The following is a 26,863-nucleotide window of genomic DNA, read 5'->3' as shown; positions in this document are numbered from 1 at the left end:
AAAAAAGGTTTGAGGGGTGATCTGGGAAACTAAAGACCATTGAGTCTGACCTCAGTACCGGGAAAGATGGTAGAGGCACTGATAAAGGACCGCATCATTGATCACCTTGATGGATACAATCTAATGAGGACCAGCCAGCACGGCTTCAGCAAAGGAAGATCTTGCTTGATGAACTTGTTGCACTTCTTCGAGGGAGTAAACAGGCAGATGGACAAAGGCGACCCATTCAACATTGTGTATCTGGATTTCCAGAAGGTGTTCGACAATGTTCTGCATGTACGACTAGTTCGATACATTGTGAGTCATAGAATCGAGGGTGAAATATTCATGTGGATTAAAAACTGGCTGGCGGATAGGAAACAGAGAGTGGGAGTAAATGGACAATATTCGGACTGGAAAAGCGTCACCAGTGGAGTGTCGCAGGGTTCGTTGCTTGGGCCCATGCTCTTCAACATATTTATAAATGATCTGGAAATTGGCACGACAAGTGAGGTGGTTAAAATTGCAGATGATACTAAGTTATTCAGAGTAGTGAAGATTCAGGAGGATTGCGAAGATCTGCAATGTGACATAAACACACTCGAGAAATGGGTCGCAACATGGCAAATGAGGTTCAACGTGGATAAGTGTAAGGTGATTCATGTCGGTAACAAAAATCTTATACACGAATAAAGGATGTCCGGGGCAGTACTTGGAGAGACCCCCAGGAAAGAGACTTGAGAGAACTAGTCGACAAGTCAATGAAGCCATCCGAGCAATGCATGGTGGTGGTGAAAAGGGTAAACAGAATGCTTGGAATGATTAAGAAGGGGATCATGCCACTGTACTGGGCCATGGTACGTCCTCACCTGGAATACTGCGTCCAGCACTGGTCGCCGTACATGAAGAAGGACACAGTACTACTCGAAAGAGTCCAGAGAATAGCAAATAAAATGGTTAAGGGGCTGGAGGAGTTGCCATACAGCGAGAGATTAGAGAAATTGGGCCTCTTCTCCCTTGAAAAGAGGAGACTGAAAGGGGACATGAAAGGGGAATAGACTTAGTAGATAAAGGTAGGGAAAACGAGAGGGCATTCTCTAAAGTTAAAAGGGGATAGATTCCATACAAACGAAAGGAAGTTCTTCTTCACCCAGAGAGTGGTGGAAAACTGGAACACTTTTCCGGAGGCTGTTATAGGGGAAAACACCCTCCAGGGATTCAAGACAAAGTTAGACAAGTTCCTGCTGAACCGGAACGTACACAGGTAGGGCTGGTCTCAGTTAGGGCACTGGTCTTTGACCTAGGGGCTGCCGCGGGAGCGGACTGCTGGGCATGTCTGACCCAGCAGCGGCAATTCTTATGTTCTTATGAAGCGATCTTTCTTTAAATGCATAATATTCCAGCCAGAAGTCTACCTTTAAGAACATAAAAATTGCCATACTGGGTCAGACAGAAGTCCAGTATCCTGTTTCCAACAGTGGCCAACCCAGGTCCCAAGTACCTAGCTAGATCCCAAGTAGTAAAACAGATTTCACACTGCTTATTCTAGAAATAAGCAGTGGTTTTCTCCAAGCCATCTCAATAATGGCCTATGGACTTCTCTTTTAGGAAATTATCGAAGCCTTTTTAAAAACCCTGCTAAGCTAACTGATCTCACTAAATTCTCCGGCTACAAATGCCAGAGTTTAATTACACGTTGTGTGAAGAAATATTTTCTTCAGTTTGTTTTAAATCTACTACTTTGTTTTAAATCTACTACTTATCAAATTAGCGCACGCTAAACGCTAATGTGTCAATAGACTAACATATACGTGTTAGCGTTTAGCACGTGCTAAATTGATTAAGACACACTAATCGGTTAGCCCACCTTAGTAAAAGAGGGCCTTAGTATCTTTATCTGGAGAGATACCACTGGTAGGCATGCATTTATGAATAGAAAATATTACAGATGAATCAGAATGCAATGCTGTTAGACGCTGTTCCCACAATGAGAGGCTCAGTTCCCATGCAAAGGGCTAAAATGCCCCCTTGACCTTCAGTGCACTTAATGCAAGCTATGAAAACTAACAAAAAAAAAAACCCCTTCTACTTTCAGTTTTAAGCCAAACTGACCAGATGATCACTGAAGGGATATAAGCATGACCCCCACTTAATCCCCCAGGGGTCACTGGCTCCTTTCCACCATCCAAAGATGTAAATGAAACAGTGCATACCTGTCTGTATGACAGCTTCAGATATTATACTCAAAAAGTGGAGGCTGGACGGCGATTATGTGTATCTAGTAAAGGGGATGTTCTTGAAAAAGCATTTGGCGAAACATGTTGAATAGGAGTCCTCCTGAGTGAGAGCGCATGAGAGCAGGCTAATTAAACTACGTGATATTTAAAATAAATATTTATTTGAATTCTTTAAAGTTTCATAATGAGATGGATTATATAAGAACCAATGAAGTACAGACACAAAGCTTAGGACAATGAAAAATGCGAACCCGGAGTGGTGTCGCTGAGGTTCTGTGAAGCGATGTCAAATTGATTTTTATACTTGAGGAATTTTTATTGCTATATTGTTGATCAATAACCTACAAGTTTAATATTTGCTTAGTTGGGGCGTTAAATACTATAAAACAGTCATCATTTTGGAATCTCTTGCTGGGAGAAGCCTAAGGGGAAGGGGAAAACAGGGGATTCAGGAGGACAAGATGGCACCAGGGTGCAAACAGAAGGCAATAAGGTGGAGCCACAGGGCAAAGGGGAACCACAAGGCAAGGGGGAACAAACCAAGGCCCAGGGGACGATAGCACGGGAGGGGGCTGGTACTCCCCGGGGAAAAGCGAGGAGGTGGGGTGGAGGGGACATGGGGAGGAAGAGAGTTGCGAGGGTAAAGGCGGAGGGCACAGCAGAGGCACCGGGAGCGGGAAAACGGCCCGAGACCCAAGGGAAGGCGGCCCAGGTAAAGGCAGAGGTGGAGGACAAACACCGGGACCTACAGTGCTTATACGCAAATGCAAGAAGCCTCATGGCTAAGATGGGTGAACTGGAAGTCATGGCCAAGGGGGAGGACCTGGATATAATAGGAATTACAGAAACCTGGTAGACAGAGGAAAATCAATGGGATGTGGCGCTGCCAGGGTACAAGCTCTACAGGAGGGACAGGACCCACAAGAAGGGGGGAGGCATAGCGCTGTATATAAAGGACTATATCTACTCGATTGGGATCGATACGGCAACAAAGGCAGAGGAGCTAGAATCGCTATGGGTCATATTGCCGGGAAAGAAGAGTGCAGACATAAAACTGGGGCTGTATTATCGCCCGCCTGGTGCGTCAGAAACAATAGGACACGACTTGGAAGCAGAACTGAGACAGGAATGCAGGACTGGAAGTGTAACAGTGATGGGGGACTTCAACTACCCGGGGATAGACTGGAGTACGGGACACTCCAACTCCACGAGGGAAGCAGGATTCGTAGAAGCTGTGAGGGACTGCTTCATCGAGCAACTGGTCAAGGAACCGACGCGAGGGGGTGCTACTCTTGACCTCATCCCTAATGGATTAGGGGGGCCTGCAAGAGGGGTAGAAGTGGGAGGAACACTAGGCAACAGTGATCACAACGTGATCAGATTCACATTAGAAAGGGGATCACCCATAGTGGGGAGGACCGCAACGACTGCGCTCAACTTCAGGAAAGGGAACTATGTTGCTATGAGGAAAATGGTGGGGAGGAAGCTCAGGAACGGCTTTAGGATGGAGACTGTAGGGAGCGCCTGGACCCTTCTCAGGGACACACTGCAGGAAGCGCAAAAACTGTACATCCCCAGTTTCAGGAAAGGCTGCAAGAACAAGCGGTCAAAAGACCCGGTTTGGATGACACCTGAAGTAAAGAGGGCAATCAGTGACAAGAAAGTGTCCTTCCGGAAATGGAAGAGGGATCCAACGGAGGAAAATCACCAGGAGCACAGCAAATGCCAAAAGGAATGCCACCGAGAGGTTAGAAAAGTAAAAGGGAAATACGAGGAGGGGCTGGCCAGGGAGGCGAAAAACTTCAAGGCATTCTTCAGTTACGTAAAGGGGAAGCAACCAGTGAGAGAGGAGGTGGGGCCATTGGACGATGGGGATAGGAAGGGATTGATTAAGGAGGATAAAGAGGTAGCTGAGAGGTTGAACACGTTCTTATTGTTGGTCTTCACGAGCGAGGACACGTCCAATATACCGGACTCAGAGGAGCTCATGAGTGGGGAGCAGGCCAAAAGATTGGGGCATATAGAGGTAAGTTGGGAGGATGTCCTCAAGCAGATTGACAGACCGAAAAGCGGCGAATCACCGGGACCGGACGGGATCCACCCAAGGGTTCTAAAGGAACTAAGTCAGGAAATAGCGGGCGCAATCCAGCATGTTTGCAACCTATCCTTGAAAACTGGAGAGGTACCAGAGGACTGGAAACTGGCGAATGTCACACCTATCTTTAAGAAGGTGACCCTGGGAACTACAGGCCGGTGAGCCTGACTTCAGTTATAGGGAAGATGGTGGAAGCAATGATCAAGGACAGCATTTGCGAGCACATCGAGAAAAATGGCCTACTGTGGACAAGCCAGCACGGATTCTGTAAGGGAAGGTCGTGCCTGACAAACCTTCTGTACTTCTTTGAGGGAATAAGCAGTCAGGTGGACAAAGGGGAACCCATAGACATCATTTACCTCGATTTTCAAAAGGCCTTTGACAAGGTGCCACATGAAAGGCTGCTTAGGAAGCTGTGGAACCACGGGGTGGGCGGGGATGTACACAGATGGATCAAGCACTGGCTGTCAGGTAGACTACAGAGGGTCGGAGTAAAGGGCCAATATTCTGACTGGCGGGGAGTCACGAGCGGTGTGCCGCAGGGATCGGTGCTGGGGCCGCTACTCTTCAACATATTTATCAATGACCTGGAAACGGAGGCAAAGTGTGAGATTATAAAATTTGCAGACGATATCAAACTCTGCGCCAGAGTTAGGACCAGGGAGGAGTGTGAGGAACTGCAAAGGGACCTCGATAAGCTGGAGGACTGGGCAAACAAATGGCAAATGCGCTTTAATGTAGATAAATGCAAGGTCATGCACATAGGGAAAAAGAACCCGTTGTTCGAGTATAAAATGGGGGGGAGATTGCTGGAAGACACCGGACTTGAGAGAGACTTGGGTGTGCTAGTGGATCCATCCATGAAACCATCCGCACAGTGTGCAGCAGCCTCGAAGAAAGCCAACAGGATGCTGGGCATCATCAAGAGGGGCATATCAACCAGGACGCGGGAAGTCATCATGCCGCTGTATCGAGCGATGGTGCGCCCACATCTGGAATACTGCATTCAATATTGGTCGCCGCACCTCAAGAAGGACATGACAGTTCTTGAGAGAGTCCAAAGGAGGGCAACGAAACTGGTAAGAGGGCTGGAAAACTGCCCATATGCCGAGAGGCTGGATAAACTGGGGCTCTTCTCTCTGGAAAAGAGGAGGCTCAGGGCGGATATGATAGAGACCTTCAAAATACTTAGGGGCATAGAGAGGGTGGACAGGGATAGGTTCTTCAGACTAAAAGGGACAACAGGTACGAGGGGGCACTCAGAGAAACTGAAGGGAGATAGGTTCAAATCAAATGCAAGGAAGTTTTTCTTCACCCAAAGGGTCATGGACAAATGGAATGCGCTCCCGGAGGAAGTGATCCGGCAGAGTACAGTACAGGGATTCAAACAGGGATTGGACAGATTCCTGAGGGAAAAGGGGATCGTGGGGTACTGAGGGAGGTGCTGGGATGTTGCATAAGTATAGACAGCTCACCAGGTCGTGCAGGTGCAAGGCCGGAGGGTTAGGACATTGATGGGAAGATAGGACTTCGATGAGAAACCTAGGGGGCAAGGGGGCCCCTTCTGGTTATTAAGGCAGGTCATGACCTGTTGGGCTGCCGCGGGGGCGGACTGTTGGGCGGGATGGACCTCTGGTCTGACCTGGCAGAGGCACTGCTTATGTTCTTATGTTTTTGATTCTGATTCTCTCATGTTCACATTGCAAAAGTAGATTTTTTACCTCTTTAAAAAAAATAAATAAATAAAAGGGGAATAGGATCAGATAATTATCACTAATTCTATTACATTGAAGATCAGTCATACAGTTAAAAGTGAAATACAGGGCAAAGTGGCTGAGGAAGACTGGCTTAAATTGCTTTTGATAATAATCCCTTGCATAAAGTGTCCAAACTTCTGAATAATAAAAAGGAGGCTGGGAGTTATTCTAAATAATTCATCATAGAGCAGTTTTAGAGAAAATGGCTTTCTTCTGTAGATGTGAGTTTCTTTAAAACATTTAAGAACATTTAGCCATGATATTTCAAACATTTCATTTTCTTTGTGACCAGAAGTTTGCATAGCTTAGTAAATCCCATTAACAACTGAAGAACATGCACCTTAAATCATATTCTTCAATCTTCATTTCATAAGGTCTTGGTGCTATAGATATAAATATCATTGCTTTATATAAAGTATATATCAGTGGCGTACCTAGGATATGTGGCACCCGGGGCCCATCATTTTTTGACACCCCCACCCATGTAAAAAAATATTTTTTGTAATGACCATGAAACGGAATAAATGGTCAGAATAGAAACAGGCAGTGAAAATTTTCTTATATTCCAAACATAACATAACATAAATTATGTCTGAATTGTCATGACATCAGAAGTACATATGGAGTAGTTGCAGGTGATGCTTGGGACAGTTCTGATTGTGTTAGTTCGGTTTTATGTGTTTTTTGAATAGAAGGGTTTTTATTTCTTTTTAAAGGTTTTGCAGTCTGTGGTCAATGTCAATTGGTTGTAGAGTTGGGGGTCGAGTGTTGCAGCTCGAATGGCTAGGAGGTTGTCGAACAGTTTTTTTCTTTTGACGTTTTTGGTTGGAGGGTGTGTGAATGGTGCGTGAGTTCTCCTATGTCTGTTTGAAGTGGATTGAATTATTTAGCTGAAGAAATTAGTTACCCCCTCATCCCACACACATGAATTCTCTTCCATTTTTGTTCCCTTTATAAAAAAACACTGATAAATTCCCAGAAAAAAAATACATTAAAATAAGAAGTGAAAACAAAGGCCCCTACAGATGAGAACATAACATAAGAATTGCCTAACTGGGTCAGACCAATGGTCCATCATGCCCAGTAGCCCATTCTCATGGTAGCCAATCCAGGACATTAATACCTGGTCAAAACCCAAAGAGTAGCAACATTCCATGCTACCGATCCAGGGCAAGCAGACACTTCCCCCATGTCTTAATAACAGATTATGGACTTTTCCTCCAGGAATTTGTCCAAATCTTTCTTAAAACCAGCTACACTATCTGCTTTTACCATAACTTCTGGCCACTTCATTTTTAAGTTTAGATCTTTCCTTTCAAACAGAGACCTTGCTAGATGTCAAATACAGCACAAGGTAACTTCACATGGACTTAGCTGTGCAGGAAATGTGAATCTCCTCATACACCCACCATATAGTGCAAAAATGTGCAAAGGTCTGTTTTTTTCTTTCGATCACTACATAGCCTAATGCCACACAAGCAGCGCTGTTACAAACATATTCTGTAGGTCAATGCTAAGGATAACAAAGTTTCCTTCCTTGGACCAGAAGGAGATACTGATAAACCACTGGAAGAGATCCCAAAACAACACCCAAAGACCCACTCAGTGTGTGAACCAGTTGAGTGGAGTGGACTAACTGGGGGGTGGAAATGGGCCCGGAGTGCTCAGCAGAATTTCCCAGACCACCTCTTCCTCTCAACACATTGACACGCTACCACCACCACCACTAGGAACACCTAGGAAGGCCTGTCCCACCCTCTTGTAGGCCTGTCCCCCCCTTGTAGGCCTGTCCCCCCCTTGAAGGCCTGTCCCCCCCCTTGAAGGTCTGCACCCCCCCGAAGGCCTGTTCCTCCCTTGAAGGCCTGTCCCACCACCTTGTAGGCCTGTCTCCCCCTTGTAGGCCTGTCCCCCCTTGTAGGCCTGTCCCCCCCTTTAAGGCCTGCACCCCCTTGAAGGTCTGCACCACCCCGAAGGCCTGCACCCCCCGAAGGCCTGTCCCGCCCCTTGAAGGCCTGCACCCCCCTAAAAGGCCTGCACCCCCCTTGAAGGGCCTGTCCCACCCTCTTGTAGGCCTGTCCCCCCCCTTGTAGGCCTGTTCCCCCCCTTGAAGGCCTGCCTGCCTGTCCCCCCTTGAAGGCCTGTCCCCCCCCTTGAAGGCCTGCACCCCCCTTGAAGGTCTGCACCCCCCCCAGTCCTGCACCCCTCCCCCCCGAAGGCCTGCACCCCCCCCCGAAGGCCTGTCCCCCCCTTGAAGGCCTGTCCCACCCCCTTGTAGGCCTGTCCCACCCCCTTGTAGACCTGTCCCCCCCTTGAAGGCCTGCCTGCCCCCCCTTGAAGGCCTGCCTGCCCGCCCTTGAGGCCTGTCCCTCCCCCTTGAAGGTCTGCACACCTCCCCGAAGGCCTGCCTCCCCCCTTGAAGGCCTGCCTGTCCCCCCCCCTTGAAGGCCTGCCTGCCTGCCTGTCACCCCCCTCCCCCTTGAAAGCCTGCCTGCCTGCCCGCCCGCCCCACCCCGAATGACCGCTCGCCCCCCTGGCCTCCCCGCACCACCTATGAAGCAGCACTACCTATGCTCCCGGCCTTGCCGTTCAGTCCCCCCCACCACCACCTCCGAAGGACCGCTCGCCCCACTGACCTTCCTGCACCACCTATGAAGCAGCTGCAGCAGGATCGCGGTCCCGCCCCTCCTCTGACCGCGGCGCAGGAAGCAGCGCCCAAGCAGCTCAGGGATCGCTGACGTGCTGCGGGCTGCTTCACAGGTGGTGCAGGAAGATCAGTGGGGCGAGCGGTCCTTCGAGGGTGGGGGGGGGACTGAACGGCAAGGCCGGGAGCACCCCCTCAGGGCTGGCACCCGGGGTGGACCACCCCTCCCGCCCCCCCCTTGGTACGCCACTGGTATATATATATATATATATATATATCTCAATTTAGTCTTGAAATATAGTACCTGCTAAACAATATGGGGTTCATAATAAAAAAAATACATCCAAAAAGTGGCCTAAATCAGTACTTGGACGATCCAAAAGACGTATCTAAAACCAGCTTAGGCCTTTCCCCTGCTTCTGAACACCTAGAGCGAAAAGAGGCATTTTTGGAGGAAGGGAAAGGGCGGAAGGTAGGCTGACCTAGACTTAGTCATACAGCAAGTATAAGCAAAAGTTTAACAAGGTTGCCCAGTCAGAACTTATACATTTTGTCTTAGACCAAGCTCCGAATAGGGGCCACTGAGCTGATCACGGCTGCCGCGATCAGCTCAGCAGCCCCGACAACCTGCCCACCCCCTGCCGCGATTGTGATTGCGATCCCCCCAAAACTGCTGTGAATACCAGCAGGAGGGAGCTCAGGCCCTCCCACCGAAGATAGCACCTCCGAACCGCCCACCCTCTCCTTTGAATATCGGCAGGAGGGGTTCCAGGCCCTCCTGTGAAAGATGGCACCACCGAACCCCCCACCCCCCCTTTGAATAATGGCAGGAGGAATCCCAAACCCTCCTGCCGAGGTGCACCCCCGGAACCCACCACCCCCAACAAAATCGACAGGAGGGAGCCCAGACCTTCCTGCCAAGGCGCATCCCCGGAACCCTCCACCCCCCTATAACACTGGCAGGAGGGAGCCCAGGCCCTCCTGCCAAAGGCACATCCATGTGAATCCCCTGTGAATGCCCCACCGAACCCACGAACGGCCCCCCGCACTACCAAACCCCCTAACCCTGGACACCCACTTTGCTTACCTTATTGTTGGCCGGCTGGCCGGATCCCCAGTCTGGCCAGCCAGCAGGCCCGCCATCCTCGGAATGGCAGGCCTAGGGCCTGATTGCCTGATTTCCTAAAGCCACGCCCCTATGAGGGGCCTTAGACAACTGGCCCAATTCTGGTTGGCGGGGCCTTAGCCACCTGGGCCAATCAGGCCCTAGGCCCGCCATTCCAAGGATGGCCAGCATTAAGGTAAGCAAGGAAGTGTCCAGGGTTAGGGGGGCCGGGTGGTGGGAGATCATTTGTTGGATCGGGGGGCCATTCGGGGGGGGTTCACAAGGATGCACCTTCAGCTGCAGGGCAGGCGATCAGGGCAGCATCAGGGCAGGCAGGCAGATCGGGGAAGCAGGAAATCGTGGCTGACAGGGCTGAGAGCAGGGCGGCAGAAAGCAGACTGCAGTTGGAAAGGGCTTCAGCGACTGGTCCTCAGCAGTCGCTTTTTGGGTTGCTCGGCCAGCACAGTCGAATTGGCAAATTTGTTTAGTGAATCACGTCCCTGCCTACTTTGCATGCAGTTCCCCTCATTTGCATGCGTGGATTGGAATCAGATCACAAAACAGGTTAGTAAATACTGCAGGAGGGAAATCGGGTTGCAAGAGGCTCGCAAACTGATTGGTTTACGATCGGTTTGCTTAGTGAATCTAGCCCTTTGTCCCTACAGAGTCTCAGGTTGGTGTGGTGAATGGATAGTGCTTGGTTGTAGTGAACTTCAAATAAAATGCATGTGTGATTTATGCTCACACATAAATTCATACCCATAGGACCTCTGAAAAAGACATTTAGATTGAAACATGGACCATTTTGGGTCCTCTTCACTGCCTAAAGTTGTCGATGTTTGTCAATGCCCAAACAATAAAGTCCTTATGTGCTGAAAATTTATCAAAATTTTCAGGATCCTCAGCGGCACCACTTGGAGCTCAATTCAATCTCATTGCTGCAAGCTGAATTATAAGGAACAACGCTGGATTTATGCTTTAAACACAGTAATACCTAATAGGTTGAATGGAGAATTGGAGTGGGGCTCCTTGATCTAGCCTTGCTGTTTCTGGGTGAGTAGGTTCCGTTAGAATCAATGTAGTACTATCACTTTAAAACCGGCAGGCAGTCCCGTGACGCTGTTGCCACGTAGTCACGTGAGTACATTTGTCTCGGTTTCGGCTCTATTTAATTTCAGAAAAAGATGCCGCCGCCATCTCTGAGGACACAGTGGTCACAAGCACTGGCGGTTTAATAGTTAGGTGAGAAATTAAATGCTGACTTTGTAACTTATTAGTTAATGGAATGGGTTACTTTGTGAGCAATAGAGTGTATATATATTAATTTAAACTTTTGCTGTTTCCTTAGGGGTTATCCTTGATAAAGCTATTATAGCGAAACATGTCGGTATAACAATCCCTTGCCAGAGACCACATGATAAAGCTAAGTAACATGCTTTTAAAAAGTATATTTAAGTTTGAATTAAATGAATTAAATTAAATTAAAATATGCAAAAGTAGTGAACAAACTAAACATTGTATATGAATAAGGACCTGATGACGAGTTGACACGTAAAGCTTGGAGCAATGAGACTGAATTGAGCTCCAAGTGGTGCCGCTGAGGATCCTGAAAATTTTGATAAATTTTCAGCACATAAGGGCATATTAATGGTAGTTAAAATTTACACTACCGTTTGACCTATCGTATTGGCTGAGTACCCTTGTGAAGTTTGTGGATTGTGTTATTGCAAACAATAAAGTCTGCATCAGTAACATCAGTCTCCACAGCACCTTTTGCTTTGGAGTGTCTGAGGACCTGCCATGTATGTTTTGCATTGGTAGGGTTACTATATGTCTGGGAAAACTCGGAGATGCCCTCTTTTTAGAGGACTGTCCGGGCGCCCAGAGGTATTTCCAAAACCAGGCAGTCTGTCTGGGTTTTAGAAGTCTTGAGCACGGAGGCCGTGTCTGGAAGCCTTTGCGCACATGTGGCCATCACAGTGATGATATCATATGCACACGCGCATGTGTGTGATGTCATTGTGTCGATGTCCGAGCATGTGCAAAGGCTTCCAAATGCGGCCTTCAAGTTCAGGGAGGTTCTTGGGGCTGGGGAGGAACGGGGCAGAATGGAGCAAGGCTAGGCAACCTCTTTATTCAAAGAGGAAATATGGCAACCGTATGCATTCTCATCAAGGCAGGATTACTCCTTCGCTAGGTCCTAGGCACACAAATACATTGAGCCCCTGGCCTAGCCCAGCCCAGCCCCACCCCCCACCCCTGTCTAGCTATGCTACTGAACAATAGAAAGCAAACATATTACAGTTATTAAATTTCAAAATACCTTTTTTCTACTTTATTGTCTGGACATTTTGGTTTTCCATCATGTTAGTTCCAGTTTTTCTTCTGCCTTTCTTTATCTTCTGCTAATTCTCTTTCCAATATCCGCTCTACATTTGACTTTTCTCATCTCTCCTGTCTTGTTTCATTCCCTCACTCTTTCTGATATACTGATTGTTCTCTTTTAGTTTTTTCCTCCTTTTTTTTTTTTTCTTTTCTTTTCTGCCCCTGTCCACTCAGATCTCATCCTCTTTCTCACCTTTCATTTTTCAAGTTTCATCTCTTTCTCTCATGCTGTAGCACTGCTATTTCCAATCTCACAACTTTCGCAGCATCCTGTTCCCTGCTACCTTTCATCTACATCTCATTATCACATTTACTATTAATTGCTATTAATTATTTCTAGAGCATTGTATAGAGTCACAAAGGGGACACTCCAGGCTTGAATGAGCTTATAATCTAAACAATCAAAACAGACAAACAGGATGACAGAGTAGGGGATGGTTAAACTATTGGCTAGGGTGGTGAACAGAGGGCAGAGGGCAGAGGGGAATAAGGTTATGAGTTGAAGGCTGACTAAAAAAAAGTGGATTTTCAGCCTACTTTTGAACAAGGGAAGATGGACAGACTCGGGTAGTTTCTTTAAACATGCCAAAATGTAAGACAAATTGCCTAGTATACAATTTTGCAATCTTCTTCAAAACAGGAATATCCCAATAAATAATACACATTTCCCTATTGTGCCAGAGAATAAACTTCCAGTTCTTTAAGGAACTTCAGACCACCACCGAGTATCTTAACTTCAAGTGGTTTAATTCCTCATTGATCCTACTGGAGTCTGTACTATTTTTTATGTATACTTTTTTAAGTTAATAGTTGTGTCTTTTCTTATTGTGTCATAACATTAGGTCAAATGATATACTTAGGTACTTAGGCCCTGATTCTCCAAAGGGCATCCCGATTTTAGGCAGCTGCAGGCGTCCTACAGCTGTCTAATCAGCCAATCGGGATGCACGTTTTTTTAAAAAAAAATGCTCCAGGCAAGCCTGAAGGCGCCTCCGGGAGCCTAGGGAGACCCGCAAGATGCCTAAGCTCGTCTAAGGGCCTTAGGCGGGCCTTAGGCTGAACCTAGGCGGCCCTACTCGTCTCCCTAGTAGAGGAGAAGCTTAAAATGTAGGCCAGCAAAATGCTGGCCTACATTGTAAGTAGACGCGGCCGCTATACTTATCGCGGCAAGGGATCTCTCTGCCGCTATAAGTATAGCGGGCCGCAGCCCCCTGACCAGGAGGGTGCCCAAACCCTCTGCCCGAAGCCGCACCACCCACACACTACCGACCGCCCCCCGACACTACCGACCGCCCCCCCCCCGACATTACCGATCTCCCCCCCCGACAATATCTTTCGCTAGCAGGAGGGTGTCCAATTCCTTCTGCCCGAAGACGCACCCCCCCCGGCGCTAACAACCCCCAAACCTCCACTCCACCAAACCTGTTCTTAGATGGGTCTTGCACGTCTTGAGCCGGCAGGCACGCCTCGTTGAAATGAAGCGGGCCCGCCCCTTCCCGGCCCATCCCGCCAAAGCCTAAGGCCTGATTGGCCCAGGCTCTAGAAGCCTGGACCAATCAGGCCTTAGGCATAGCGGGTCCGCCCATCCCCACTTAATCTAAGGCCTGATTGGCCAAACAGATCTTAGACTTAATCTAAGGCCTGATTGGCCAATCAGACCTTAGACTTAGTGGGGATGGGCGGACCCGCTATGCCTAAGGCCTGATTGGTCCAGGCTTCTAGAGCCTGGGCCAATCAGGCCTTAGGCTTTGGTGGGATGGGCCGGGAAGGGGCGGGCCTGCTTCATTTCGACGAGGCGTGCCTGCCGGCTCAAGACGTGCAAGACCCATCTAAGAACAGGTTTGGTGGAGTGGAGGTTTGGGGGTTGTTAGCACCGGGGGGGGTGCGTCTTCAGGCAGGAGGGATTGGACACCCTCCTGCCAGCGAAAGATATTGTCGGGGGGGAGATCGGTAATGTCGGGAGGGGGCGGTCGGTAGTGTTGGGGGGGCAGTCGGTAGTGTGTGTGGGGGGGTGCGTCTTCGGGCAGAGGGTTTGGGCACCCTCCTGGTCAGGGGGCCGCGGCCCGCTATACTTATAGCGGCAGAGAGATCCCTTGCCGCGATAAGTGTAGCGGGCCATGTCTAATCTAACCCGTTTCTCTAACCCGCGTCTGTAACATGGACGCCGGTTACAGAATCGGGGTTTAGTTTAGGCCGATTCTGAATAGGACGCCTCTCCCGGGCGTCCTATTCAGAATCAGGGCCTAGGTGTCTTGCGGGCCTCGCCTTCAATATAGGCGGCCTGCCTGGGGAGCATTTTTTTTAAAAAACGTGCATCCCGATTGGCTGATTAGACAGCTGTAGGATGCCTACAGCTGCCTAAAATCGGGACGCACTTTTAGAGAATCAGGCCCTTAGTGTTTAGTATCTGTTCATCCCCATTGCCGATGCGTTTCGCAACTCTTTTTCAAGGCTGGGAGACACATTGCTTGTTTGTTCAGGAATGCCGTTACAAAGCCAACGAACAAACAAATTGCTAACTGCACAACGTATCTCCCCGCCTTGAAAAAGAGTTGTAAAACGTGTCAGCAATGGGGATGAACAGATACTAAAAAGCTAAATACCTGTATATATTATTGGACCTAATGTTATGACACAATAAGAAAAGACACAACTATTAACTTAAAAAAGTATACACTTAAGAACATAAGAAGTTGCCTCCGCTGGGTCAGACCAAAAGGTCCATTGCGCCCAGCAGTCCGCTCCCGCTGCGGCCCATCAGGTCCATGACTTGTAAGGTGATCCTTGTCCAAACCCTTTAATACCCTTTATCCTTCTATCTGTACCCTTTCATAACCTATCCCTACCTCAATCTGTATCCCTCAATCCCCGTATCCTTCAGGAATTTATCAAATCCTTCTTTGAAACCCCTTAGCGTACTCTGTCCTATCACAACTTCCGGAAGCATATTCCAGGTGTCCACCACCCTCTGAGTGAAAAAGAATTTCCTAGCATTTGTTCTAAACTGTCCCCTTTCAATTTCTCCGAGTGCCCCCTTGTTCTTGTGGTTCCCAATAGGCTGAAGAATCTGACCCTTTCTACCTTCTCTAGGCCTTTCATGATCTTGAAAGTCTCTATCACTCTCCCTCCGTATTCACGGTTTCAGCATTTGCGGTTTCGATTATTCATGGTTTTTAGCTTGCTAGCTCCTCCCCCAAATTACATCAGCTTGCATAGAGAAATCACAGATTTCATGCATTTATAGAGAAAATCACTGATTCCCAGAACTTTCTTCACCATGTTTTGCCTCTCCTTCAGGAACAGGCCAGGTTTCCCACCATGTTATTCGCGGTTTCACCATATTCACGATGATTTTTAATAGAAAACAGCGAATAACATATGAAAAAGTTATTTGCGGTTTTTCTGTATTTGTGGTTCTATTAATCCCCTATCACAGAGAATACGGAGGGAGAAGTGTACATAAAAAAATAGTACAGGCTCCAGTAGTACAAAATCATTCTACTCTCATTTAAAATTAAACATTCCCATCAACCTCTATTCCTCGATAAACTACTAATTCCACAATGTTCCCCTCGCACACTAAGATCTACTGACCAAAAACTCCTTTTCATTCCTTCTCTCAAAGATTTCTACTACACCCGAAAAACTAACTTTGCAGTAACCGCTCCTACACTATGGAACTCTCTTCCACAATACCTTCGGGACGAACAAAATCTAATCAACTTCAAGACTGGATTAAAGACCTTCTTGTTCCAAGACGCTTATGACCGTCCCTAGATCCCTTTCTCTCTTTTTTACTTCACCTTTTTAATGTAAGTAAGTAATCACTCCAACAATGCTCACATACCCTACTTGTTCAATCCTTCCCCCATCCTTTCTTATCTTAACTTTATGTAACTTCTCCCTTCCTTCCCCTCTTATCCTCACTTTCCAGTTAGTCTAGTTAATGTCATTTTCGTTCACTTCATTATATTTAAATTATTATTTACTTTTATTATATTTTGTAAACCGGCCAGATATTCACTTGATGGTCGGGATATTAAAAAACTAATAAACTTGGTAAACTTGGTAGGATCAATGAAGAATTAAACCACTTGAAGTTAAGATACTCAGTGGTGGTCTGAAGATCCTTAAAGAACTGGAAGTTTATTCTCTGGCACAATAGTTAAATGTGTAAAATGTAAGACAAAACAGAGATAGGTCAGGCACCAAAATCAGCCCCCTGAACTACAAGCCCCTCCCCTACCGGAAGTTGAAGATGCACCAGGTCCCCTACCAAGGCCTTCGAGGTCAATCTGGAACACCAACAGACCTGACAGGGACCATGTCTGAGATCATCTGGCCCTTACACTTGCTGCCTCTGTACTCATATCCTCCTCTCGTCACTCCTTTTCCCGCACTCCCCTTGATCTCTCCCACTGATTCCCACCATTTCCAAGTATCCCCACCTTCCACTCTTGTAGCCCAGCTCTCCTCTCTTCTACTATCTTCTGGCCCATCCTCTTTCCTTCCCTCTGCCATGGTCCATCTTTCCTCTTTTTCCCCATCCATAAGAATAGCCTTGCTGGGTCAGACCAATGGTCCATCAAGCCCAGTAGCTGTTCTTATGGTGGCCCATCCAGGTCACCAATACCTGGCCAAAACCCAAGGTGTAGCAATATTCCATGCTATCAATACAGGGCAAGCAGTGGCTCCCACCATGTCTTTCTCAATAACAGACTATGGACTTTTCCTCCAGGAACTTGTCCAAACCTTTCTTAAAACAAGCTATGCTATCCGCGCTTACCACATCCTCTGGTCTGATCCCTCTTTCCTGCTGTTCTCACCCTACTCCTGCTCATTATCCAACATCTCTCCCTCCCCTCCCCTAAGTCAACATCTCTATCTCTCCTCCCTTGTCCAGCATTTTTCACTCCCTCTATCCCATCCTCCCATCCAATGTCTGTTCCCCCCAAGTCATCTAGGCATCTGCCTTCCTCTTCCCCATTTTATCTGTGTTTGTTCCCTCTCCTCCCTCCATCTGATGTCTGTCCCTTGTCCTCACCATCATGTAGCATCTGCCTTCTCTCTACCCCCATGTCATCCAGTGTCTGCTCCCTCTTCCCTCTGTATAATCCAGCATTTGTTCTCATCTCTTCCCCTCATCAAGATCTGCCCCTTGTCTCTTCTTCTATCCACTATCTGCCCCTTCTCTCCTCCTTATCCATTGTCTGTCCCTCTTCTCCCCCCTTTTTATCCAGTGTCCTGCCCCCTCTTCCTCCTTTCTATCTGCATTTGTTTCCTCTCCTCCCTCCATCTGGCATCTACCCCTCTCTCTCCCTCATCCAGAGTCTATCTCCTTCTCCCCCCCCTCCATCCGGTGTCTACCTCCTCTCTCCTCCCAATACCCCACCCTCACAGTGGCAAAAACAATACCCCCGCACTCACAGTGGCAAAAACAACGCAAAAGACTTTGCAGGGGCACACTGTTCAAGCTCACAGCTGTTGACCCTGCTTCGGAATAGAAAATAGTATTAAAGGGGGAAGGGTCAGCACCACGAGCTTGAATAGTGCGGCCCCGCAAAGTCTTTTTGTTGTTTGTTGCTGCTCCCCTCCCCCACTCAACGCTTGTGCATGATGTCATCAAAGCAACACATTGGACCCCCCTCTGACCTCCTCTGGCTGGAGGCATGTGTCTACTGGGCCTACCCTTTAACCTGGCCCTGATTCTCCTCTATAGTTGTAAAATGAAAAGTTGTTATTCCCTTGGAACTTTGTTTAAATATAATATGATACCTGAAGGGGCACACTCCCCATACTTCTTTTACCAGGCTATTGCTCTGACTCTGGGGGAAATAAATATAACTTACAGGATATTGGAGGTCTTGGTGAATGCATGATCTTTTATTTATTTTGCAAGTGTCAAACATTTTCCAAAGGCTGAGTAAGAAAAAGCAATATTAACCAACATAGTTACCAAGAAAATACATAGGAAAATAAAAGAAACACCTACTAGTCCATATCACTGAAGAGAGAGAAAAAGTAATAAAAGGTCATTAAAAATAAAAGATGCTTATTTCATTACCTTCAGGTGCTATCACCACCAGATTTACTTGAAAGAAATTGTTCCAAATATAGAGAATCTAGAAAAGCACAATGATTATTCAAAGATAATGAAACCCTTGCATGACAACTTCCAGAATAAAAGATGTCATCCATGCAAGACATGTGGCTTTAAGGCAAGAAAAGCCTTCTGTTTCAATTGCATTTCCTGAGCGACATCAGGAAAAACTTGAAACAACATAAGAGAAAAAGGAAGAATGTGAATCCATGATCTTTTCCCTTTGCATGCACTGTGTCCTCCATATTTCCAAGCAACGCAAGAACAAAAACACATATTTTCCCTATAGATGGCACCAGCATCTCACTCATATATCATCTGAAAAAAAACCAAAACCAAAAACAAGCTATTGCTCAGGTTTATTAATGGATAGCTAACAATATCCATCAAAGGGCTAGATTCACTAAGCAAACCGTGTACCGATCGGTTTGAGAGACCTTTGCGACCTGATTTCCCTCCTGCAGTATTCACTAACCTGTTTTGCGATCCAATTCCGATCCGCCTATGAAAATGAGGGGAACTGCATGCAGAATAGGCAGAGTCGCGATTCATTAAACAAATTTGCCGATTCGACTGTGCTGTCCGATCAACCCAAAAAGCAACTGCTGAGGACCAGTCACTGAAGCCCTTTCCGACTGCCTTCTGCCGCTCTGCTCTCAGCCCTGTCAGCCCCGATCTCCTGCTTCCTCGATCTGCCTGCCCCGACTGTAGCTGCCCTGATCGCCTGTCTGCCCCGACTCTCTCACCCTTGTGTAAGCCTGTGGTTTTAACCCGCAGGCTTTAAAGTGGGTTAAAACCACGGGCTGTAAAAAAAAGTAAAAAAAAAAAAAAAGTGTCGGACCGGAGGTCCAGCGCATGCGCAGACCATCTAAAAATGATCTGCGCAAGCGCGGGGATCGCTATAGAGTGATCCGTGCAGGCAGATGGAGGCGTTCCTCCGATCGCCCTCATCTGCATGTTGCAGTTTGGTGAATTCGTCGGACCTGCCTGGATCGGGTAAATCTAACCCATAGTTATTTCATGGTGAAGCATCAAATATTTTCATTGTTCTCATCCACTTTTTAAACATCATTCTTATGCTGTCTCAAAGGAGAGGATTCCATAAGGAGCTGCTTAGCAAGATGCAAAAATGGCAGTATCCTAGTCAGTGAACAGTTACATGCATAAATGACCTCATAGAATTTTATGGGGTCAATATTCAAAGCAATTTAACAGGTCAGGAGAGGCTCCTGACCAGTTGAATTGTTTGTGTAGGGCTATCCATTGATATTCAGTGGCACTTAACCAGTTAATGCCACTGAATTTCAGCAAGGCTTGCCAAAATGAAAATCAACTATTTTAGGGGTTGTCCAGGATAAAGTCGGCCCTTACACAGTTATGTGCCAAATTTCAGCACTTAACCACCTAAGTTAACCAGACAAACTGGACCACATAAAACACAGTCCTGTATTTATCTGATTTCACTTAGATCAGTGGTCTCCAAATGTTTTTATATACAGGGCCAAAGTATGAATGCAAGAAAGCTCTGAGGGCCACCAAAAGATTTCAAGCTTACACATACTAATAATTTTGTATACCGCTTTGATCTGCTTGTTCAGACTGGGTACTAAACATTAGAAATTAATACTAATATTGATTCTATAACACTTCAAGATTATATATTTTAAAAGTCACTTTATTTTGGATTGTCAACAGTAGCAAATTCCATAAATGAGACACCTGAGTAATACATTTTTAAGACCCAACATTGTCCATGTTTCAGCAACTTTGCCTTCTTCAGGGGTCCTAGTGTTGCGATAACAATGAACAACCTGACATATATTGTGCTATGATGATAAGGAATGTGACTTGTGATGAAGATATTAAACAACTTGAAATCTGTGTTGGTTCTTCTAATGCCGCTGGATTATAATTTGTTGCCATCTCCAGGAGCAATTGGCATTTTGTGTACCTCTGATATATTGAGCTTTGAAGTGCTTATATTTGGATACTTGATTTAAATTAACTTTTTAAAATTTAGCAAGTTTGATTGTGAGGGGGGGAGGGGAGGGTAAATTTATTGTTACATATTGTATAAGGTATTGATTATATGCTAAGAAAGGGTGGGAGATAAGAGCATATTATTTGTACCATTGATGATTATTAAGTGTTATATTTATTGTTAATTTGTTTGGATATATTGTTACACTTATTGTAAATTTGAAAATGAATAAAGAATTAAAAAAATAAAATAAAATAAATAAATTTAGCAATGGTTCCTGTGACATCCAGAGTCTATTGTTCCATTCTGTTTTATTTTAATCTACCCACCTGTGTACATATAGTAAAAACACAAGTACTGTAGATGAGCTAGAATACCCACATTTACATGCATTCTTGCCATCAATATTCCTTAAGTCCTCTACTTGAATTCCTGCCACTAGTGGTGCTGTTTCAATATCACTTTTTCAATGGTGAAGGACAGGCAAGTTCTGCAGAAATCCATAGAACCTGCCTTTCCCTAGCCCTTGAAACACAATTTTGAAGCACCGCTCCCTACTGGCAGCAATATGGTTGGAGGTCTCTCATACAGCGATCTGCTGCATACCAAAGAGGCAGTCAGTGCATGCAAATCACTTTCATGCATATTCATTGTGGACATTCTGGAAAACCTGGCCTGCCTGTGGGCCTCAAGGACTGGGATTGAGTAGCTCAGGCTCAGAGGGAACTTTGCTTGCCACTTAACTTGAGATGGCACCTTATGGATTTACTTGGCAAATCTAGAAATGAAAAAAAAAGAAGAAACACTATGGGTTTCATAGAATTAGGGCAGACTGCTGCGGATAGGCAGACTGGATGAGCCATTTGGCCATTATCTGCCGCCACATTTCTGAAGCACAGCTAAATCAGCACTAGCCAGTGGCGTAGCGAAGGTGAGAGGCCTCATCTCCACCACCCCCTGCACCCCCCTGCTGTGTGCATCCCCCCTTCCCTTTCACCGTACCTCTAGTTGCTCATCACCGCGAGCAACAAGAACTTCAATGTGCTCTTCACGACCCCAGCGGCTCTCCCTCTGATGTCACTTCCTATGCGCGGAACCTGTCAGCGGGAGAGATGGCATAGTCGTGAAGAGCACGTTGAAGTTGTTGCTTGCGGCGGTGGACAACTAGAGGAATGGGGAAGGGAAGGGGGGGGCAGAGAGGAGAAGGGGTGCCAGTGCCCCCCACCAATAAGGGCCTAGGGTGGACCGTTCCCCTTGCCCCTCCCTGACTATGCCATTGGCACTAGCTTGTGTAGCATGTCTGTTATGCATATGGGATGTGTGAATATAATTTTTTAAAACTATTAAAGGAAAATGGTAGTTGCATTTGTTGTTTAAAAGAACATTCTGTTTTCTGATAAAGTACAGAACTGTCATTTTAGAGACGTGGTAGTCTTCGATTGTCACTGCAGGGCAGCTTTAAGGAGAACCTGTATTGCACCCAGCAGGGGAAGCTGTAAGCACTAAGCCAAGATTCAATTAAGTGCAATGCTCAGAGAAGCTCAGTAATCCTCATCAATGTACAGATGCACAGTGTATCATGCAGTGCTCAGACACGACAGGGTAGAAGAGGATGAACGGCAAAATTCACTGCATTAAGGGAACACATGTCAAACGCTGCATGTATGTGAAAAGCACGGGATTTATTATTTATTTGATTTACAATAAATTTTTTAAAAACAACACATATCTGTTAAAACACGGGATTAAAAAAGCATCATTACAGAAATGCACAAACTAAAAGAAACAATGACCAGAGACAAAAGGTGGGGGGAGAGAAAAATACAAAATTTAAAAAAAGAGAGCGAGAAGGCCACAGAGATAAGAGGGGTAAAGTTGCAGACTTTACATCAATTTTCAGAAGTAGAAATTCCCCTCAGAGAAGGTAAGACCCAAATTCTATAAATGACACCTAAAATTAGGTACCTAGAATGCCTATGAGCATTGGAACATTTAGCATTCCAGGCCACAACTTAGTGAATGGGGGGGGGGTTAATTTTCTTAACTGGCTTAATTGGTACTAATAATAGGAAGTGGCTTTAAAAGCAATTAAAAATCCATTAAAAACTTAGCCGGTAATATGATGACTGCTTTAATGGCCATTCCAGGAAAAGAGTTCCAAAATTGCTTTGAGGGGTGGATTAGGCGTGGCGTCAGTGCATAGCTTCCCATGGGGAGTACTTTGAAGGTGACTTTAGTGATATTCAGCAATGAGGTATGTAGCACTTTTTCTATGATAAGTTCATGAACTTAATTGTTCGGCTTCTTAGGTGCATTCATTTAGGCCAAGAAAACCCTGGTCTGAAAGGCAGTGTGCCTAAGAATTCATTGACTACCGGCACCTAAGATCGCATAGGCACTGCTAGGTGCGATTCTATAAGCGGTGCCTAACGGATGATTGACAATCACGCTCAGCGGTCCCTAGGAGTTAGGTGCCATTTATGAAATCAGGGCCTAAATACACAAATCTGCACCTGCTATTTATGCAAGTATTTCTGTGACAAATTATACATTTAAGTTTATGAGGGGCCACTGAAAAGTTCTCAGTCCAACCAACAAAGTTGGGGCAGTCTCCATCGAGGGTTATACACTTAGTCCAGGGATTTTCCACCTTTTTCATTCTGTCAGAAAAATACAGAACAAAAAAAATAGAAAATTGCTGGACTAAGGGCTCCTTTTACGAAGGTGCGCTAAGGTTCTTAGCACACGCACAAAATTACCGCACTAGCCGAAAATCTATTGCCTCCTTAAAAGGAGGCGGTAGTGGCTAGCATTCTTAGGAATTTAACGCGCGCTAATGCACGCATTAAGGCCCTAGCGTACCTTTGTAAAAAGAGCCCTAAGAGTATAGTCCTCGATGGAGACTGCCCCAACTTTGTTGGTTGGACTGAGAACTTTTCAATGACCCCTCGTACTCTGTGCCCCAAATCTGTTTCTCCCCCCCAAACATATACACCAGAAAGTCATTAAAAAAACAACTGCTGGTAATTCTTGACAAATGAGAAACAGAGCCTCTAAAAAGAAGGATTCCATATTCACATGATCTTTGGAAAAATCTTACTCTAGTATTCAGTTGTTTTGTTATAATTTTTATCTGCAAATAAACCACATTGTTTCTTATTAATGCAAATATAATGAGCCCAGGCACTTATCTTCCCGGTCCTTGAAATGTCCTCCTAAAACTGTCAAAATGTCCAATACTGAGCACTGCCTAAAACATGGTAATCAAGATGGGTCAGTATTTTGAGACTATAAAATTCTTTGGCAGTCTTCCCAGCTCACAGACTGCCTCTGAAAGAAATCCACAAGATGCAATTCATTTAAAGAAAAAAAAAATCCAATAAGCACTCATTGGACAACAATGGTCCCTGAGGGCCAAAACCCAGGGCTAAATGCCCTAAAGTCTCTGATCGTCTAACGATTGTTGATACACTGGTTAGCGACTGATCGTATTGCCGACTCGATGCACAAAATGGCTCACCGCGTGTTTTTTCCCTGTGATCGCTCATTCTCTGATCCGGCCATGCAAATAAGATCATTAATATTGAAATGCAATGCAAACTAGCCGATCGATCTCAGGGCTCAAGGGTCTCTCGTACGAAGAAAGACTAAACAAATTGCAGCTCTACACTCTAGAGGAGCGCAGGGAGAGGCGGGACATGATTGAGACATTTAAATACATCACGGGACGTGTCGAGGTGGAAGAAGACATCATCTTTCTCAAGGGACCCTCGGTCACAAGGGGGCATCCGTTCAAACTCAGAGGAGGGAAATTCGATAGTGACGTAAGGAAGTATTTCTTCACAGAAAGGGTTGTAGATCACTGGAACAAGCTTCCAGAGCAGGTGATCAAGGCCACCAGCGTTATTGACTTTAAGAATAAATGGGATGCCCTAGTAGGATCCTTACGAGGGTCGAGACTAGGTCATTAGTACTCAGACTTAATGGGGTGGGTCAGTAGAGTGGGCAGACTTGATGGGCTATAGCCCTTTTCTGCCGTCATCTTTCTATGTTTCTAATGCTCTAACATGGCACAAAAAATAATGATCGTTCCTACCGACCCGAAAAAACCAACAGGTCTAGTACCTGTCGGTAACTGTGTTACCTTAATAGAACAAGTAGGTAATAAAATGGTTAATTATCCATTTCTCAACAATCTTTATAGATACTTCCTTATATTCGCTAGAATCTGCTGGTCAAAATGAATTCCCCAACAATCTAGTATAATAAAATGCGAAGCGCGCATGCGCATTCTTACCGTCATGTTCCTGATCTGTAGTTCCATGGTCGGCAGAGTGCGCATGCGTGCTTACCACGCATCTCTCTCTCCCTCTATCACAGTGGGCTTGCCAGCTCCGGCCTCACTGTAAGTTCGCCACTGTCGTCGCCCCCTTCACCCCCCTTTCCTGGCGCACACGAACCCCCATTGACCCTCCCACTGTGAGATGCACAAACCTCCTGGCTCCAGCAGCGGCCACATCACACTAAAGACGCTGCTTTGTGGCCTTACCATGCTCTGATTTCCTCTGCCGCGTCTCTGATGACATCATCAGAGATGCCGGCAGAGGAAATCAGAGCATAGGAAGGCCGCGAAGCAGCGTCTTTAGTGTGATACGGCCGCTGCTGGAGCAAGTAGGTTTGATGGTTGTCTCATGGTGAGAGGGTCAGTGGGGTCGGCTGCACGGTGGTGATAGTGGCGGGGGGAGAGGGTTCTATCGCACAGGGGGATGGCTGGCAGGCAGGTTGACTTTGGAGGGTGTGGGAGGGACAAAGTATGGAAGGCAGTGAGGGGGGAGCAGGGAAGAGAAGCTGCTAGACAGGGGGAGCAGGGAAGAGGGACCAGGGAGCAGAAAAGAGGTGCTGCTGGACCGGGGGGAGCAGGGAAGAGGGATAGGGGGAGCAGGGAAGGGGTGCTGCTGGACAGGGGGAGTAGAGAACAGGCGCTGGACAGGGGGGGCAGGGAAGAGGGACAGGGGGAGCAGGGGAGCAGGGAAGAGGTGCTGCTGGACCAGGGGAGCAGGGAAGAGGAACAGAGGGAGCAGGGAAGAGGTGCTGCTGGAAAGGGGGAGCAGGGAAGAGGGACAGGGGAAGTACGGAAGAGGTGCTGCTGGACAGGGGGAGCAGGGAACAGGGACAGGGAGCAGGGAAGAGGTGCTGCTGGACCAGGGAAGCAAGGAAGAGGTGCTGCTGGACCGGGGGAGCAGGGAAGAGGGACAGGGGGAGCACAGAAAAGGTGCTGCTGTACAGGGAAGTGGGTTGGGGGAGGGAAAGGCTGCTTCTGCTGCTGCACAGGAAAATGGAGGGGGAGGGTATGCTTCTGCTGCTACTGCACAGGGAAGTGGAGTGGGGAGGGAAATGCTGCTGGTGAGAAAAGGGGACTGGGGCTGAAAGGGAAAAGATGGGAGAAGGGGGCTGGGGAAGATAAAAATGGGGTTGGAGCTGGAGCTGGGGCTGAAAATAGGGGACATGTGAGGGAAGGAGGCTTTACTAGCACCCGTTAATGTAACGGGCTGAAACACTAGTTTAGAATAAAACTTTTAAACAACTTTCACTTCACAATTATGCATGAAGATTCCCATTGAACACTTCACTAAACATGGAAGGTGAGCATATCATAATGTAAACTAAACTAAACTAAACCTTAAGTTTGTATACCGCATCATCTCCATAAAAAAAGAGCTCGGCACGGTTTACAAGTAAATTCAATAAATGAGGGAAGGACATAATAAGAAATTAGAGGTTATGAAGAGGATAGCTAGCTTTACATTTTGAATAGATAGCTTTACGTTTTGGAGAAAAGCCAGGTTTTCAGATGCTGTCGGAATAATTGGAATCAGTTCATAGGACCTCTTATGATCCAGATATCATTTCAAGTCCATGGTGCTGTTACCCAGCAATGAAGATTATGACAGTCCAACTGCAGGTTCCGAAATGTTGTTGTAAGAGCTTCACAAGAGCCAGCACAACGTTGCCACATCTACCTCTTTGGAAAGAAAAATAGACAGGCTCATTACTTTTTAATCATGTAGCATTGATTTCCTCTCTCAAATTTAGGCACTAACATTTACACCAATTGAAAACTAGGGGAGAGCTTGGCACAGTGGTTCAAACCCACACTGCCCCCCTCCCCCCATTGCAACAGGTACATTAGATAGATTATGAGCCCACCTGGACAGATAGGGGAAAATGCTTGAGTACCTGAATAAATTCAAGTAAACTGTTCTGAGCTCCCTTGGGAAAATGATAAGAAAATTAAATAAATATATGGTGTGAAAAGTTTCTCTCTGGTAACCAGAGCTGAAATTGTGATGTCATAATGCCTCATTCCATAATGCCATTCCACCAACCTTATCAGTGATGTCACAATGGCTTGATTGTTATATACTTGGCTCACTTTTATTAAATCTTGATTTCTAGAGTGGTGCAGTAGTTAAAGCTACAGCCTCAGCTCACTGAGGTTGTGGGTTCAAACCCAAATTGCTCCTTGTGACCCTGGGCAAGTCACTTAATCCCCCCATAGCCCCAGATACATTAGATAGATTGT

This window comes from Geotrypetes seraphini, chromosome 3 (genome assembly GCF_902459505.1).
Source record: "Geotrypetes seraphini chromosome 3, aGeoSer1.1, whole genome shotgun sequence".
Taxonomy (NCBI): Eukaryota; Metazoa; Chordata; class Amphibia; order Gymnophiona; family Dermophiidae; genus Geotrypetes; species Geotrypetes seraphini.
This window is presented reverse-complemented; position numbering follows the sequence as displayed.